At 47.5% G+C, this 19,162-nt stretch overlaps 1 protein-coding gene across 6 annotated transcripts in view; it reads right to left on the bottom strand.

The window, feature by feature from the left end:
* Positions 1–19,162, bottom strand: part of PTK2B (protein tyrosine kinase 2 beta) — a 139,629-nt gene that overhangs the window by 118,753 nt on the left and 1,714 nt on the right. Inside the window, exons 2-3 of one of the 6 annotated variants that reach the window (XM_082402767.1) lie at positions 11,525–11,732; positions 11,302–11,394 (exon numbers count right to left, since the gene is read on the bottom strand). The gene's annotated coding sequence lies outside the window, so the exon portion shown is untranslated. Of the gene's footprint in view, positions 1–9,705; positions 9,926–10,217; positions 10,359–11,301; positions 11,395–11,524; positions 11,733–19,162 lie in introns of those variants that run through there. The other 5 variants (XM_082402769.1, XM_082402771.1, XM_082402772.1 and 2 more) reach the window with 5 other exon arrangements.

Raw genomic sequence — 19,162 nt, forward strand, 5'->3', positions numbered from 1 at the left:
AGAGGGGTGCTAGCGGTGAGAGGGACGCTGATGTCCAGACGTGAGCCAGGTGTCGGCTGTTTCATAAACAGGGAGAGTTGGGGAGAAGCCATATTTTAAATGTAATGTATTATTTTACATAGTATGTGATTTAAAACGTGCGTCGCTAAAATCATATTAAATATTTTGAAATGTTTACAAATTTACATTAGCTGTTTTTTACACAATCCTCCTTATCAGGAGGCACACGTGTATGTATATATCAGATGTCGACTGTCAGGCACCATCTGTCCCTCTGACTCTCAGTATAGACACGGTTCTGACCTCAACAGAGCTTACAGCCTAGTTCAACCGAGTTAAAACGGAGCTTAAGTTTGAGGTCATTTCTATGAAAAGTTTGTAAAATTGATTACGAAACCTGTGGGTCATTCTTAATATTTGGTGGGGTCGTAAGTTCCTTGGAGCTCAGATGAAAGCTTTGGACTTTCTTCCCGTAAACATGTGCATTTGCTCAGAGGTGAAAATTATGCATCTTCTCCCAGGGCGCTCATGTATGCAATCCCCCCTCACCCCTTGCACATATACACGTCATGCCCCAGGTTGTATTCCTTACTTTGAGATCATTCTTCACTGAATCCACTTGCATCTAGACCCATTCTCCAGTGTATGTGTGTTTAGACACATAAACAATGAGGACTTCAAGAATTGGAGGCCTGGAGAGGATCCCAGATGATCTGGTCTCCCCGTGAGGCAGGAGGGCCCAGGGGTCACTGTGGAAAGGGCAGAGGGCCTGGCAGGCACCTGCCCTCCTCGCTTCAACCCTGGCAAGATCTACTTTACCCTGGTTTACACACTGGGCTTTAACCTAAGATCCATGTTGAAGAAAGTTCTCCTCTAGTTAAGAAGTCCCAAACCCCATTACTGTAAGTACAAATGGAAACACTGAGGCTTGAACTGGCCCACCCAGGTGACTCACCCAAGGTTACATGGCAGGGAGGTGACAGAGCAGTGACTTCCTGGTCTGCTCTCTAGGTAGCGCTCTCTCTGTCACCACACCTCTCCCTGGGAGTGAACACAGGTTTGCAGCTAAGCGTTTAGCGAACAGGTACAGGAAGGGTTTTACTAGACAGAGAATCAGGTAAAGAAAGAGGGAGAAGGTTCAGAGGCCACTCTGGGGACAACGGAGGGCCACCCTCTGGACAGCTCAGAGTGCAGCCACCACGGCAAGCCCCAGGACTGTGCACAGGTGGGTGGAAGTCCAGGTCACTAAAAACTGCCAACCTCTGCCTTGCAAATCTCTCTCCTGTATCCCCAAAGCGACTTCACCCTCTACCAAGGCTCCCTGCCTTTTTTCCTACTCCCTGTTTTTCTCCTGTCATTCAGCCTGGCCAGAACGGGTTCCATAAGCAGGAGGATGAGGGGGGAAAAGAAGGCAAGGATCCAATGGGTTAGACACTGGAGTAGCTCAGCAAAGGGATTATCAAGCTCCTGCTCTAAATCACCCACTCCCTCTCTCTGGGCTCTAAGAAACCTCCACATGCCCCGAGAGGCCAGGATAGCATCCTGACCCTGGGGGAGAATGCGCTCCTGCTCTGTTGCAACGGGCTGCTGTGAAGCCCAGCTCAGGGAATGAGGAAGATCGCCTCTGGCCCTGGGGAGCCAGGGACGAGCATGTAAAGAAGGAGGCACGTGGAATCCCCAGTCCTTGGAATTTGAGGGAGTTTGGAAGAAGAACAAAAGAATGGGAGGGGCTTGATCTGAGCCTGGGGGAGGAGTCTGATTGAAGAAGGTGGAAGGGGCTAGGTGGTCCAGGCAGGACAGAGGACTTGGGCAGAGGTTTGATGAAGACCAGCGGGCAGACCAGGCTAGCTGGGAGGAAGGGCTTAGTTTGGAAAGTATGGGGAAGTAAGAAGAGAAGGTAAATGAAGGTCAGATTACGGAGGGCGTTAAACAGTAAATGCAAGGGATCTGGATTTGCCTAGAGGCACAGGAGCTTCTGAGGGAACCAGAAATAAGGAGAGGCTCTTAGGTAACATCAGGTGATATTGGGTAATATGGGTCAGACTAGGGTAGGGGCATGGAAAAGGGAGGGAAGGAATGAGAGGCATGAAGAAAGAATTTGCAGGATTAGTGATGGGTAAGATAAGAGCAGAGCAGAAAGGGAAGATAATTCCAAGGTTTTTGACCTGAGTGTCTAGGAGAACTACAACTTCATGAACAGGAGGGATGCCAGAAGGAGACAGTTTGGTGTAAGAAAACGATGAGTTTAGTTTTCAACTTGTAACATTGAAGGTGAGTTACTCAGGTGGAAACTCTTAGAGTTATTCTTACAGATTCTTGGAAGTCGAGAGCTGAAGCAAGGGAGGAGGGTCAGACAGGAGGGGGAGACCAGGAGTTGTCTGAACTGATGACGGTGGATAAGGGGGCGGCAGACTGAAGTGCATGACTCTCCAGGAGGCTGCCATACAGAGGCTGCCATTAGACCTCTAGACAGGCTGACACTTAGTGCATCGCTACCAAAGATGAGGTCCATGGGAAAGGGCTTACACATGAACTGAGAACACAGAGGAAGGAGAAGATTAAGGGGAATGACAAATTACTTACATAACCTAAACAATTTGATGCTCCCATAAACCTTACATCTTTTAAATCCATGTAAGGACCAATTTCAACTCAGAGAACATAGAAGCCTCTGATCGACCAGCAGATATTCTCCAGGACCCACAGATCATCCCAGATTACAGAATTTATCCAGACTCTTGAGGCTCCCACATGCCCCGCCTTTGAGGTCAAGCTCTTTACTCTCTGATGCACTTTATACACTGCTGCCCAAATCTGATCATGCCCCCTTCACCCAAGTTCATATCTCAAGAGCTCTCTGCAGCCTTTAGAATAAAGTCCAGTGGCTCCCTGCAGCCTTCAAATGATGTCCAAACCCTTCAGCCACCATGTTTGAGCCTTATGTAAGTTTCCACCCTTAACTTAATTGCCCTTTGATACTCTTGGCTCCAGCCAAAATGAGTCATTCAAATCACGCCTCGCCACCTCCCTTTTATTTACAGTCTTTGACCAAAAAAACTGTTCCAAGTTTCCGTGGCCATACACTAGACATCCTTTGAGAGCTTTTCCAAATGCCCCTTCCTCCAAGAAGCATTCCCAGACAACCCAGACAGAAGAATTCTCTCCGTTCTCTGACCTCATATAGCACTTTATTGGTGCCTCTTTTATGGCACCAAAAGTCCCCATCTTGTCTTACAGTTATTTATCTTTATGTATTACAACCCCAAGCAGACTGTAAACTCGTTGAGGACAGATACAGTCCCTCAGACGCAGGGAAAGATTATATACTCTGAGTGACGAGGGGGCTGAAGGAGGGGAGAAATATTGAACAAATGCCAAGAATGAGCACAGGTGAGAAAACTCAGGCTCCGAGGGGTTACATAACTAGGCAATGTCAACCAAGGAGAAAGTGACAGATCAAGACTCAACCCACGTCTTTCTGACCCAAACTCTTCATCTTTCCAGGGATCCTGCCCTGCGGTGTTTTATGAAGCATTTTCACATAAGCCAAGTGTTTCTCTCAACGACGCTATCAGGGATGTGGTACTAGTTCTTCATTTTCAAATGAGAAAAGTGAAGCGACTTACCCAAAGTCACACAGCTAGCAACTGGAAGAATCTAGACCGAAGCCGTGTCTCCTGACCCCTGACCGTCTGTCCACTCACCCAGGCTGACAATCTGCCAGCATTGAGCTGGGGGCTTGAGAACTTCAGCTCGGGACAGCCACTCACAACTGCCTAAATGGACATGGGCATGTTTCCGTGCCCAGCATCTGTGTATATAGCAGACCAAAGGTAAACCGATGCCGGTAAGAGCATCTTCGAAGGTGCTGGAGTATCAGATCTCTGGTAACCTGCCTGGAGCTGGAACTGGGGGTGGGGAGAATGTACACCTGAGCCAGGGAGAGGAGCTGGGTTCTCACCCCCAAAGCTCCGGAAGAACAAAGAGAGTGCTTGAGGCTAGGTGCGGGGGAGGACGAGACAGTTGACATTTATTTAGAAACCAGAAAAACACGTGATGCTCCAAGTGGCAGGGATCCGAGGAAGGACGGTTCCCTCACCGGTGGGAAATGGTACCCCTCCCCCAGAAGAGCAAAACCCGAACTCAGGGCAGAATTCCCAATGGGCCCACAGGTGTCCCAGTGGGACTGCAACAACCGGGGAGTCTGAGAGGCAGCTGGAAGACCCTTAGAGAAGGAAAGGGCATGAAACACGGGGACTGCGGTCCTGGGGCCCTCAAAGTTGTTGGGAGAATTGGCCTATTGAAAGGGAGACTAGTCCACGAGTCAAGAACTAAACCCAGCAGCAAGCTCTAAACTCTGGGCAAGTACATTCCTTTGAGCTCCTGTCTAGTGAGCAATGGTGCCAGGTTCTGCGTGGGTGGATTTCAGGACGTAAAAGGGAAGAAGGTGACGGGAGAGGAGGAAAATGTTAGTGAGCTGTCACCAGGATAGAAAAGGGGAAGGCTCCCCTTCCACGGCCTTGGTGGTGGCTGATCTTAGTTCTAATCACGTTGACCAGCTGCCTTTAGTGCTGAGCAAGGTAAGCGCTGGGTGGGGTCTGCAGCCCATCCGCAGCCCACCTAGAGGGTCACTTGGAGACAAAATCCTGCACTCCCATCAACCCACCCCTCGTGTCTAGGTAAAAAGTGCATCGGAATACACAGTCTCCAGCCTGCTCTCTTAATCAAACCGTCATCGTGAGTAATAATTATACCTTGGGAAACGGCAGAGTGACTCAAAAGAGCTGCGCCCTGCCCCACCGCCGCCCCCTCGCATGGCTCAGAGCTTCGTGCTGGGTGCCTAGAACCCCGGAAGCCGAAGCCACCGTTTTCCCCTGCCGGTCAGCCCTCGGAGCGCCTTCAGTGGCCGTGCGGACTCCAGTGTCCGGTGGGCAGCAGTAGAAAGTCTCTTTGCTGGCTACAGAGCTAATCAGGCCAGGCTGTCACAGACACAGTGCACTGGGGGCGGGGTGTGGGGATGCAGGTTGGGGGCAAGGAGCAAATTCTGTCTTGTACATGATGCACAGGAGAAGCCCACTTCTGCCCCTCAGAACATGGCCTTTTTCCCCGGTGGGGGGGGGGCAGGAAATGGCCCTTCCCCATCAGCTCGGATCAACTCAAAGTATGAAATAGAATGACAAGGAGAGCTACATTCATTGTGTGCCTGAAAAAGGACTGAATGTCCTATGTACAGCCAAGGTTATTAAGCTGGTGCATAAGGCCATCTGGGACATTAAAATACTGGACTAGTCCATCCAAGCTTGTAAATGTCCACCCCAGGGCCCTGACTGCCTGCCTCGTCCACCTCCCAGGTTCCCTGTGACCACGGGCACAGCAGGCTCAGTTCTGTTAGATCCTTGCCCACGCCTTAGTGGCTGTTGATATTTGGCATATTACTCCCGGTATACCCTCACAAAAAGCCCTGTCATTATCTCAGAGACGAGGAAGAGAGGGCTACACGACTTAGCCAAGGTCACACAATGAGTCCCAGAGCCAGAGCTGGAACCCAGGCTGACTGACCAAGTCCGGGCACTGGACCACTGGACCACCAACCACGCTAGTGTTTCGGGGACTCTCACCGCTCTCCCTGCTCCTCCCCCTTTACCCTAGAACTGGCCCAGAGTCTAAGAGAAATTCTTGATCGGGGAGCCAGCAAGAACTTCTGTTAATTACCACCCTTTCTGCCCAAGGACCTCTTTATTCCAGCCCCCTCAGAGATCCATTCATCTGGGAGGCCAGGGCCACAGAGTCCCGAGCCTATGAGCCTTCTGGGCAGGGAGAAAAGTAGGAATAGGACAGCTACCGCTCGGGGTTCACCCAGAGGACGCTTCCTCCCCTCCCCTGCCTCAACTGTACTTTCCTTAACAATATTAAGAACATATGGAATGACTGCCATACCCTGGAGGGCTACATGCTGAGAGACATACTTTTCCAGGGTCCTCCGAACAATGGGCAATGGGTGTGAACTGTGGTAGGAAGATTTAGGCTGACACAAGTGTGGGTTTGTGTCTGTGAGGGATGAGTGATGCTGGGACAGGGGCTTTGGTCCCTGAAGATCTTCTGTAAATTGGACACTACTAAGTCCAGGCTAGAGTTATGGGATGAATAATGTCTGCAGAAAGATCTGCTTGGTTCCAGAACTGCACCTACATCAACAGTCAGTAGGAGTGGAGTGCTATTCCCACTGAGATGGTAGTAGGTGTCCCCCAAACCCACTACAAGGGGTCTATAGTCAAATTTAGGGGATGCTAGTAAGTCCAGCGATACAGGCGTCTTTTCTGAGGAACTGACCATAGCCTTGATCATATAAATACGCAGGACAAATCTCCGAGAGTGGGCTCACTGGAACGTTTCACCAGTGCAACACCTGTAACTATCTCATGGCAGAGAGTTTCTCTGAACACTGTTTGGCAAATGCTGCTCTAAAGAATTGGGGACAAAATGCTTACCACTGGGCAGGGGGATGGGGAGATTTAGCCACTGGAAAGAGAGACCATTTGTAACCCAGTGGTTCCCACAAGGGAAACACACTTTCCATTTCCTCTTTCTCTTAACAAATTCTTAACTCCCTCCAGGTTCCCTTCTAGGAGGCCCCCTAATTCGCTCTTATAAATGCCCCCATTAAAGTCAAAACAAGGCATCCTTACTTCTTCTACCCCTGAGCTCTATTTTTCTAATAAGGTACTCCTTTTAAAAATGGGAATATTGACAGCTAAGTTTTATGGCACATTTGTCTGTGTCAGTTGTGCTTGGTGTGTTACCTGGATTCTCCCTTCTAATTCATTCACATTTCCTTTCAGTTAATTCAACTTTGAGTTACCGCCCAGCCCCCCTCCCCAGGGTCTTCCAGGGCATCTGGGAAGCAAGTCAATGACAAAGCTGAAAAACTGACCCAAGCTCTCCCTTTCTGCTCAGGAGCTAACCCACTCTCTCACTAGGAGAAGGACCTCCACCATGTACTTCCCCTGCGGCCTCTGAGTGCTCAATAAATATAAACAGAAATAAACAAGCCTCAAGTACTTCAGGGATGCTACTTTGGTTACCCCTGTGAAAGTGCTATGAAGATTAGTATCTACCACTTTTTCTTCAGCACTCCCTGGGCAATTTACATACATTACCACGGATCCACTCCACAACCTGAACGAACAGATACTCTTATCCTCATTTCTGAAAAGAGATTCTGGGGTTACAAGGAGTTAAGTGGTTTACATAAGGCCTCATAGCAGGCAAGTGGCCAAGTTGGCATTTGAATTCAGGTTCTTTGGGCTCCAAAGACCAAGGAATTGCCTTTCTTTTGTTTTTAAGAAATAACAGGCTCAATCAGTGAAGGAGCCCCAAAGTGGAATCTAGGAGGATTGGTTACAAGATAATATGTCCTGGGCAGCGGGGGTGGGATGAAGTGGGAGATTGGGATTCACATATATACACTATTGATACTATGTATAAAATAGATAACTAATGAGAACCTACTGTATAGCACAGGGAACTCTACTCAGTGCTCTGCGGTCACCTAAATGGGGAGGAAATCCAAAAAAGAGGGGATATAAGTATATGTATAGCTGATTCATTTTGCTGTACAGCAGAAACTAACACAACATTGTAAAGCAGCTATACTCCAATAAAAATTAATTAAAAATTAATAAATTTTAAAAAATAAAAAAAATAAAAAAAAATAAAGATAATATGTCCTGAGACTGTTCCCGTGGTGCCTGGGCACTACGCTACCCTTCAGTTCCCAGCACTGTAGCATCCTCAGCTTTCCCCCAGAGGACAGGTGCCAGATAAAATACCAGATGTCCAGTTAACTTTGAATTTCAGATAAACAGTGAATAATGTCTTAGTATAAGTATGCCCCAAAGATTGCATGGGACATAGTTATACTTGACAAATATTCATTGCTTATCTGAAATTCAAATGAGTGTCCTGTATTTTCATTTGCTAAATCTGGCAGCCCCGCACCCTTGAGTCAAGTCGGAGGCTGCTGGCTCTGGGGCCCAAGTGACAGGAGTTGCCATGGCAACCAGAGCAGGCCCTTCTGGAGCTGTCTCTCCCACCTCTCCAGCTTCAACTCGCCCCGCGCTCTCCACGTGCCGAACACCCCGAGCTAGAGCGAGCTACTTTCAGTTTCCGGGGTGCGTCCCGCTGCTTCTGGCCTCAGGTCTCAGCACTTGCTGTGCGCTATGCCGTTCATCCCCCTTTATCCCTCCCGGGCTAATTCTACCAATCCTTCAGGTCTCCACTTAGAGTCACTTCTGCCAGGAAGCCTTCCGGGACACGCTGACCGGCTCCACCCACAGCCCCCAGCACTGGGCTGGTCAGCACCTGTTCCTTCCCTGCCCACGGCACTGCTCGGGGCGCAGGGCTGGGTCCCACGCACCCTGGTCTCCCATGCCCAGCGCCAGCACCTGGCCTCAGGTAGGAAGTCGGCCAACGCTTATTGAATGAAGGAATGAGGGCAGAGTGTCGTGCCAGAGCTGGTCTCTCCCTGTGACTGCCTCCCCCCTGCGTCCATCTTCACGCACTTTTTCGTCTCTGCCCCCGCTTCGCCCTCCCCCAGGAGCTGCGAAAGGCTGGGGCTAGGTCCGCGCCGCACTCCTTGCCCTCAACGGACGGGCCTCCTTGTGCCCCTTCCCTGGTCTCTTCGAACCAACTGCCCCGAGGGCTCACGTCCAGCTGTGGGTCGGGGAAAGCTCTTCCTCTTCTGGTTTCTGAGCGCCCCTGGCGAACGCCCCCTGTGTGTCCAAAATTCGGCTCTCCTTCTCCCCCGCCCCGACCCCTTGGAGGAGCGTAATTGGACTGAGCTCCAAGCTGGCGTGTGGGGAGACGCCAGTGTCAGACGGCTGAGGTTTAGGGCAGGTGGTGGGGCTCGGTGGGCTCACAACAGCACCCATATGTTGCCTGTTCACCCACCCAAGGCTTTGCCCACGCACAGCCTGACAGGAGGAGAAGGCGGCACAGAACTTAACCCTTTAGGGGCATTCCGAAGTAATGTCACAAAGACCCGGGGTGGCAGCGAGCGTTAACTTTAGTCCCCACAACGCACAGGCACACACACATACACACGCGCACACACGCACGCGCACACACGCACACACGCACGCGCACACACGCACACACGCACGCGCACACACGCACGCACAGAGTTCTGCTTCTACCCCCCTGCAGAGCCCTGCTTGCTTCCAGTCGGCGCTAGATTCAGAAGATGCCCTCTGGGGGGCGGGGAGCGCAGTGGGTTGTGCGTGGGAATGTGAGCAGGGTGGGCGAGCTGAAGGGCACGGCAGGGGGCACAGCAGGAAGCGGCAGAGGCTCTAAGGCAGGAGTTGAAGAAGTTGGATTCTGAAAGCTCTCTGGCCTGACCTTTAGAGGCAGGCGGCCTTTCTGTGCCCTCCCATCACCCCCCCATCCTCCCCTGTCTGATAAGAGAACTAAGAGGGAAAAACACCCTTTCGTCTCAAATAAACTCCAAAAATAGAATCCCTCTCCCTCCGCGGAGGGCTCGCCGGCCCCGGGAGCGCCCCACGCCGCAGCGCCCACTTTTGGGCCCGCGGCTCCCGGTCCCGTCTGGGTCCCCGCAACCCCGGAGTCACCCCGACCCTCCCGCCTCGTCCAGCCTCCACCTTCTGGCTGGGCGCTCAGCCCCGATTGCGATCGCGGGAGGGGACTCACACGGAGCGAAGCGCCGACCCCGGCGGCGGCTCCTCGGCTCGGCCAGGCGCGGCGGGGCGGCGGCAGGTGAGAGGTTCTTCTTAAGGGGTGCGTGGCGGCTCCGGGGGCCTCCGCTGAGAAACAGCGCTGACAGGTTTGTGTTTTCCCCTCTCCTCCTCCGACTTAACCACACCCCTGCTGCTCTCCTCCCCACTTCCTTAAGGGGTGGGGTGTGTTGTCTGCGGTGCCGAGCATGTGCTGCTCCAGCCTCTTACCATAAACTCTGAAATAGACGCCGCCGCCGGTTTCCGGAGCTGCACGTGCCCAGAGATGGGGGGCCACCTCTGCCACGCCCCGACCCTAGGTGGGGTCTTCTGCTGTTCTGTCTGCCCCCCCCCCCATGAGCAGTTGAGCCCCCCATTCCTACCACCCCTTCCTTTTTCTTCCTGTCTACTTGGAAACTTTGGGAGGCCACACTTAGAGGTTGGCGTTTCCTCTTAGCCCCCAGGTATGTTTCAGAGCTGGAGACTCACCTGCCTGCCACGCTCTCAGCATCAGTGTCCCTCCCGGTCTCTTCAAGTCCTAAAGTGCCCAGGCCCTTTTGGGGGCACCAGAAATCAGGTGAATATCGCCAGGAGCTTTGGCAGAACTGGTCGAGGGGCCTGAATGCCATGGACCAGGTCCCTGCGCTGTAACAGCCAGGACCAGAGGCACAAGAATAGTCATAGAAACTGGGCAGCCTTTCTCACCCCATCTCTACATCAGCCCACTTGGTTTGTTGCCTAAACCAAGAGGCTGGTTTACCTCTTCACTCAGGCCAGCAGGGCAGTGAGAGTCAAGGCACTTAGCAACCCCTTTCCCTATCACTAGAAAGATTCCAGACTTTCTCCTGAGTAGGAGGAGGTGAACCGGTCTTAGCATAAGGTCAAAAAGCTGGTGTGTCACAGTGTTGCCCCACACCCTCAGAGCTCCTCTCCAGAGCCCTCACCCCAAACTTCTTCATTCTGTATCCTGTGAAGGGCTGGGATCTCCCACAGTTCTAGAGGATGCTATTCACAAAGACGTCTCTGAGGATGGTGCCCCCTGGCGTTGTGCAGCCACATGTGACAGCCCTGCATACACTATACTCACCCCCAGACTCTCTCACCCCCCACCCCAAACTCAGCAGACGGGTCACCCCAGGAGAAAAGCCAGCATTTGGTGAGCATGTCTAAATGCCAACCACTGTGCTAAGGAAGCACTCAGTTTACATTTCATCTATGTTTACGTTTCCTTTAATTCTTCCCATTTTCTGAAAAGAAAACTGAGATTAAAAGATTAACATGTCCAAGGCCACAAAATCAGAAAATCAGTGTTCCTCCAAGTATGATCAGTGGACTGCCTGTAGCTTTTAAAATGCAGATACCTGGGACTTCCCTGGCAGTCCAGTGGTTAAGACTCTGAGCTTCCAATACAGAGGACACAGGTTCGATCCCTGGTCAGGGAACTAAAATCCCACATGCAACGCGGCCAAAAAAAAAAAAAAAGCAGATACTTGGATGCCACTCCAGGTCTACTAAAAATCAGAATCTCTGTGCCTGGGGCCCGCTCACTCACTCAGGGTAACTTACAACCCACCTGACGGAGCTCACGAACACGACTGCTGGAGCTCTGCCTTGTTCATCCCGTCCATCGATCAGCCATGTTCTCAGCACCAGGTAATGCCAGGGTCTGCAAAGCAGCGAGAAGTCATACAAGTAGGTATCGAGGGAGACCTTGGCTAGGGCTTGGGCGACAAGGCAAGTCAGATGGGGTAAACTGGAGTTAGCAGGGGACATATGGGGGAAGACGAGGCACTAACCGACCACTCTGTGAGGAAGATTGTCAGAGGGTGTCAGCAAGCAGGTGGCCCATCCGTCTTCCTGTGCACGGGAATGAGGTGATGAAGATGCCAGGTGATGACAGTGGGAACTCAAGAGCAAGGCGACTGCAGACCGGTTTAAGAAAAGGTGAGTTTGTGTATGCTGCCTTCCTGTGGCCAAATCCATGAACTACATTCTCACTGGGTCCTAATTCAGGGAAAGAAAAGTTTTCAGATATTCAAAATTTTGAGGTTGTTGAAGTCTTCAGCAATCTTTTTGAAGCTCCAATATCTAGCTCTTAGAATCGTAGCATCATAGGTTTTATTTATGAAAGAGACCCTGAGAAACTCCCTGCAGTGGATGACTCCGTCTTCAGGTCTTATGCTCTGTCCAGTGTTGCCCGTGAAAGGCTAAGGTGACAGGGTCAAACATCTCTGCCTGTTACTTGCCTCTAAAAAATACCTATCAGAAACACTTTCAGGAGCCTAGAACTCTATATAAAGGCTCTTAAAAATTCTACCCATGGCTCTTTGTGGGTTGGGATAGTGACCTATGCCAGTGAAGACGAAAAAAATTTCCCTTCTATCTACTTCTGTCTGTCTCAAGCCGAGACAGTGCTATTGTGGGAAGCCCTGGTTGGAGGTGGGGGGAGAAATGTGGGGCTGGTTCAGCAGGAGAAGGAAACTATAAGAAAAAAACACTTTGAATTTTCCATTTAAATGTTCCACCCTCACCCCAGGTTCAAGTCTTCAACCCTCCATCACTTGGCTCCGGCAACACAGTCCTTTCCAGTCTTCCCCATGAGTGTCAGTAACATTATCCCAGGAACCAAGTGTTAAGTCCCGAATCACCTTTGACTCTCCTTTATTACCCCATAGCCATTCTATCTCTAGGTCCTGGGAATTCTTCCAAGCATTTTTCCTATTCATCATTTTCTTTCTAGTCCTATTGCCCCTACCATGGTTCATGGTCTGTTTGTCTTATGCCCAGACTTGTGAAAAGGGTTCTCCTAACCTGTCCCCCCTCCCATCCCAAAAGGAGTTGGGACTGGAGCTCGGTAAAGTGGTCTGAGCTGGTGATGAGCTTCTGGTTGGCATCTGAAACCGCAGGAATGGATGAGATGGTCTGGGGCGGAGTAAGAGGGAGCAGAGACCTTAAGGTCAGGCTCTTGCCAGGAGCAAACTTAATGAAGAGGCAAAAGTTGGATGGGGTGGGCTGATGAGTCAATTGGAAGTGAAGTCATGGAGGCAGCATGTCTTGGCTGAAGGAGGACTTGAGAGAGGCGGGTGATTGAGGGGGCTGTGGGTTGAAAGAGGGCTGTTTAATCATTTGTTTAAGATGCAGGTTTAAATGCACATGGGAAGGATCCAGTCTAGAGGGAATACGTGACCTTGGGCAGGTGAATCCATCTCTCTGAGCTCATATCTCCTAATCTAGAATAGAAGACTAAGGACTATGCGCTCTGCCTATTTCACAAGGTTTTGTGATGCCCAAATTAATAAGTATGAAGATGCTATAAAATGCTATAGTTATTATTTTTAGAAGTGATTGGAATTAAATAGGATAGGATTAGTGGGGAGATAGTACATATGTATCTGTTAGATAGGTAGTTTGTCAAGTGTTCACTGTGACCAGAACTTTCATCCATCATCTAATCTTCACAACAGTTGAGGTTAATAATAATATTCTTATTTTGTAGAAAGGAAAAGGAGGCTTGGAGAAGGTAAATAAAAAATTTGTCCACCACCCAGGTGGTAAAGAGCGAAGCTGAATCCAAACTCATTAATAGCAGGGCCGTGATGGTATGTAATTAGAGTCTCTCCATTATGGACAATGGAATTAAATCACATAATATAAATTTACTATTTCAATAAATTTCATTTTAGAAGGATAGTGTGGTTATAAGTGTTCAGAACAAAAAAAAAAAGATTAACAGAGAAAAAACTCATGGGCACAAGGACTAAATAATTGAAGTTGCTCACAACCAAAGGACATCTATCTCTAATTTAACCAGGCACCACTAGGTGTACTAAATGGACCACAGTTGAGGCCAAAATGGAGGACTCAAAGCCACACCCTTGACTTCTAAAGAACCCTTTATTCCATCCATGAAAGCATTCCTGGTTGTCCCCCTTTCTTCACTTATAGAGAATCCCTGAATTTTAGTTGGCCAGAGGCTGCCCAAAATAAAGACTACCTTTCCCAGTCTCCCTTGCAGGTGTGACTGTGATTAAATTCTGGGCAGTGGCTGGTGAGTAGACGTTATGTGTGCAGCTTCAGGACCAAGTCCTTCAAGGGAATGGGTATGCCCTCCGCTAGTCCCTTTTCCACTTCCACCTGATGATGGGACCTGGAACAGTCATCTTGGTCTGTGGCGTTGAGAATAGCAGAGCTACGTGAGAGATGAAGCCTGGGTCCCTAATGAACACCATCAAGCCACCATGCTAGCCCCAGACATGGTCTGGACCTGGGAGAACTTTTATGCAAGAGAGAAAGAAACACTTCAATTGTTCACGTTACCGAACTTGAGGCTTTTCTGTTGAAAACCAAAGCCTAAACTGAATTCTAACTAATATACCATCATTTAGCCCATTTTCTTTTACATACAAATTAAGGCAGAACCTCAACATCCCCATCTATAAAATGGGAATAATTGACAGGGTTTGGGGAAGACTAGAGATAATACATGTAAGTTTTCTTGCTAGTGCTGTGCTTCACAGTGGACAATAATATAATACAACAATATTATAACCTGTTGTAACTTTAAAAGATGCATTCCTGAAATAAAAATCATGGTTGCTTTAAAATATTCCACACACGCCACCCCCCAATAGTGTAGGGGAGAGGAGGAACAAAAACAGCAAAATTGAGAACTGATGTAAGATGAAAGATGAGTACATGCGGGTTAATTACACTGTTCTCTCTAATACTGTGTTTGAAAATATTCATAGTGAAAAAGTTAAAATAAATAAGATCATTCCACAGAGGAAAAAAAAAGGAATTCCTGGACATAATCCAAAGTGCCTCCTTGGGAAAAATGAAACCATATTAAATGCAGTGAGAAATTAATGTGGGTACCCAAGAGGGAGGGCAGACGGATCAGGCCGAAGAGTGTTTTTATTTTCAGCAGTTTCCACAGCCCGGGGCACTGCTGCCAGCCCTTCTGTAGCTCCCCAAGGTGGCCGCAGGACAGTGGGCTGTGGGATGCTCTCGGAAAGTGCCTGCATGGAAGCGGATGGAGCCCGCCCCGCCCACTCCGGGTCAGCTCCATGACTCCTGTGACTTTGACCTTCTTGGTTTCCAGTCCTTTACCCCACCTGTGAGTGAGCTCACCAGGTCCCCCACTGCCTATGGAAAACCTCTGAAGCAACAGAGTGACTGCATGACTCTTGCCATTGTTGATGCCAGCGATTCTAACACACGTGGCTATCAGGTCCCAGCCCACACTATGCTAGAAGCATCAACTAGGAAGGGAGAGCAGGTTGCTGCAGGCAGATTCATTGTTAGTAGCAAGAAGAACCTCTAAGCAAGAAAGAACAAATGCCTAGCCAATGCAAGAACCCACAAATCACAGGCATCTGTGGCCATTTAAGGGACAAAGAACCCCACACACTTCATTAACTCCTGAGGGCACCCCGTTATTACCCAGCCCAGCCCAGTAATTATTGTCTATTTTGGTAAGTCGTGAAGAAAAGCTTAAATTCTGTTCTGCATCCTCTATTTTAGAGAGAAAAAAGCACACGATGTATTTCAGAAATTTTTCTGTTAAAAATGTTTGCCATAAAATAATTGGGGGCTTAAAGATAAATTTCAGGAACATGGAACATCAGTTTAGATTTCATTTTGTCAAGTGGTCAAGTTGCCAGTCTGTACCAGAGTATTTTACCACACTCAATCCTTCACAATGAGTAGCAGCAGTGTGCAGGCTTCACTGGGGACCTCCAAACAAGGGGTCAAAACCCCAAATGCTGACAGAGACAGGGTAGGGAGTGTGAGGGAAGCTGGCTGGATAGGGACCGTGGCAAACAGGAACAAATGTCCCCCCTACAAGAAGCAGCTGCTATTCAGCTCAAGTCTCTTGCCATGCCGGAGAGGGAGCTTAATGTAGCAATGTAGGCAGATCTTTCTTTCTTTAAAAGCAAAGGCAGACAGCGACTTCTATGGCAGTCCAGTGGTTGGGACTTCGCCTTCCAATGCAGAGGGTGCGGGTTTGATCCCTGGTCAGGGAGCTAAGATCCCACATGCCTCGGGGCCAAAAAACCAAAACATAAAAGAGAAGCAATGTTGTAACAATTTCAATAAAGACTTTAAAAATTGTCCACATCAAAAGAAAAAAAAATCTTTAAAAAAAAAAAGCAAAGGCGGACGGTGACTATCCGAACAGGAAATTAAGAAAATATTTCCATTTACAATAGTATCAAAAAGAATAAAATGGAGGCGAAAGACTTGTACACTGAAAACTGTAAAACATTGCTGAAAGAGATCATAGGACACAAATAAATGGAAAGCTATCCTGCATTCATGGATTGGAAGACAGTATTGTTAAGATGGCAGTACTACCCCATTAAATCTGCAGATTTAATGCAATCCCTATGAAAATTCGAGCCATCTACAGATTTAATGCAATCCCTATGAAAATCCAAACACCAATTAATGCAGAAATAGAAAAAAAATCCATCCTAAAATTCATATGGAATCTCAACAAATCCCAACGGTCAAAATCATCTTTCAAAAGAAAAACAGAGTTGAAGGTCTCACACTTCCAGATTTCAAAACTTATTACAAAGCTGCAGTAATCAAAACAGTGTGGTACTGGCATAAAGACAGACATATAGAGCAACGCAATAGAGCGTCCAGAAATGAACTCTTGTCATTTGATCTTCAACAAGGGTGCCAAGACCACTCAATGGGGAAAGGACAGTCTCTTCAACAAATGGTGGTGGGAAAACTGGATATCCACATGCAAAAGGATGAAGTTGGATCCTTCCATTACACCATATATAAAAATTAATTCAAAATAGATTGAAGACCTACATATATGACCTAAAACCATGACACTGGCAATAACTTCTTGGATATGACATCAAAACACAGGCAACAAAAGTAAAAAGAGAGAAGGACTACATTAAAATTAAAAAAAATTTTGTGCAGCAAAATGAAAATGCAACCTACAGAATGGGAGAAAATATTTGCAAATTATATATCTGGTAAGGGGCTAATATCCAGAATATATAAAGAACTCATACAACTCAACAACAACAACAAATAACCCGATTAAAAAAGGGGCAAAGGACTTAAACAGACATTTCTCTAAAGATGATATGCAGATGGCCAAAAAGCATGAGAAGATATTCAACATCACTAATCATTAGGGAAATGCAGATCAAAACCACATGGAGATATCACCTCATATCCATTAGGATGCCTACTATTAAAGAAAAGAAAGAAAATAACGAATGTTGGTCAGGATGTGAAGAAATTGGAATCCTTGTGCACTGTTGGTGGGAATGTAAGATGGTGAATCTGTTGTAGAAAACAGTATGCCAGTTCCTCAAAAAAGTAAAAATAAATCAAGAGATTCCACTTTTAGGCATATATTCAATACTCAAAAGAATTGAAAGCAGGGTCCCGAAGAGATATCTGTATACTCATGTTCACAGCAGCATCAATCACAATAGCCATGGGGTGGGAGCAATCCAAATGTCCATCAGTGGATGAATGGGTAAACAAAAATGTGGTATACACATACAATGGAATACTACTCAGCTTTAAAAAAAGGAAGGAAACTCTAAAATATGCTACAACATGGATGAACTTTGAGGACATTATGCTTAGTGAAATAAGCCAGTCACAAACAAGTGATTCCACTTATTTGTGGTACCTAGCATAGTCAAATTCTTAGAGACATAAAGTAGACGGGTGGTTGCCAGGGGCTGGGGAAAGGAGGAAGAGGGCATTTGTTTAAAGGTTCAGAGTTTCAGTTCTACAAGATGAAAAGTTCTGCATATTTGTTGCACAATAATGGGAATATGCTCAATACTACTGAACTGTACACTTAAATATGCCTAGGATGGTTAGTTTTATGCTTCTTTTAGCACAGTTGATTTTTTTTTTTAAACAAAAAAGCAGAGGTAAAAAAAAATTTTTTTATGGGAAATCTCCCCATCTGCATATGTTGGCAACTGTTTTGATCCTGTAGTTGCCTATCTTATGGCGATTTCTCCATCTTTCATAACAACTAGCTGAGCCCCAAAGGTATCTCAGTGACCAACCCTCCAGCACATGACTCAGGTAAAGCCTAACTGGTTTAAGTGAATCATAGCAGTCTCATCCTCCTTGCTGGTGATGGATATAGAGGTGGGCATGTGACCCAGTTCTGACCGATAAGGTGTGAGGGGAAATCTGGAGGTTTGTAGGAAAGGTTTCGTGGCTCTGAAAATGAAACATACTAGGGAGAAATGGTCCTATTCCATTTCTGGACATTGATTTATAACAGCATAAGATATCTGGAGCAGCTGCAGTAATTTTCTAACCCAAAGGCAGCCCCAGGCAGACCAGAAAGATGGAAAGAATCTGGGGTCTCAGTGTCACAGGGCTGGACACAGCCTTCTTGCCTCCAGACTTTCTGTTATGTGAGATCTTCCATGCCCTTATTGTTTAATCATTGTGAGTTGCAATTTATAGTTGCAGCTTAGAAGATCATAAGTGATACAGAGGAAAAAAAGCATATGGATCAAATAAAAGAAGTCTGCAACTGAATCTGATCCAGAGGCAGGCGATTTACTACTACCCCAGGTGTTTCCCTAATCACTTGCATTAAGCACTACTTCTTATGGGAGTTCCCCCTGCATGTCAAACTCAGAGACCCTACCCTCCTTTTCTCCATGGCAGAGACCTCAGAGAAGGCCTAAGCCATCACTATGTCCAACATCAAGCATCAGACTACAGTGATTTCCTCTAAGATGTCCTTGGTAACGTTGCTGAACAAGTTCAAGTACATCTGCATCTCTGGTTGCCCGTTTCTGAAAATGGCTCTTGCTACTGCCAGCCCTGTAACTGTCAAATACAGCAGTCATCCTCCTTATCCCTATAATATTCTTTGATATTGAATCTGCTTTGTCTGATATTAATAGGGCCACACCAACTTTCTTTGATTCGTGTTAGCATGGTATATCTTTTTCTATCCTTTTACTTTTAACTTACTTGTAGGCTTATATTTAAGTGGGTTCCTTTTAGGTAGCATATAGTTGGGTCTTGCTTTTTTATCTAATCTAACAATCTCTGCTTTTTATTTGCAGTAGTCACTTTCTAGTCATCTGCTTTAAAAAGGAAAAAAAAAAAAAGCCATTCTTCTTTCTGCACCTAGGAATATTTTTTTTCCTAACACGACATTTAAGAAAGAGTTGTCATTCCTTACATAAATGTACATGGTGATAGCAGGGGGGTTGGAAATGTGGCAGTGCCTGGCAAAGATGCCTGGGGATGGGATGGGATGGGGCAAGTTATAGTAGTGAGAACTGCCAGTTGAGTTTTGCAATAGTTTAGCTGGTATACAGAGGACCTGAACTTCAGGGCCTCTGAAGAAGGTCCTTTCTACTGGAAGAAGAAACAGGAGCTGGTGACACATTAGTTACAAT

The sequence above is a fragment of the Balaenoptera borealis genome, assembly GCF_965194805.1.
Source record: "Balaenoptera borealis genome assembly, chromosome: 8".
NCBI classification, from domain to species: domain Eukaryota; kingdom Metazoa; phylum Chordata; class Mammalia; order Artiodactyla; family Balaenopteridae; genus Balaenoptera; species Balaenoptera borealis.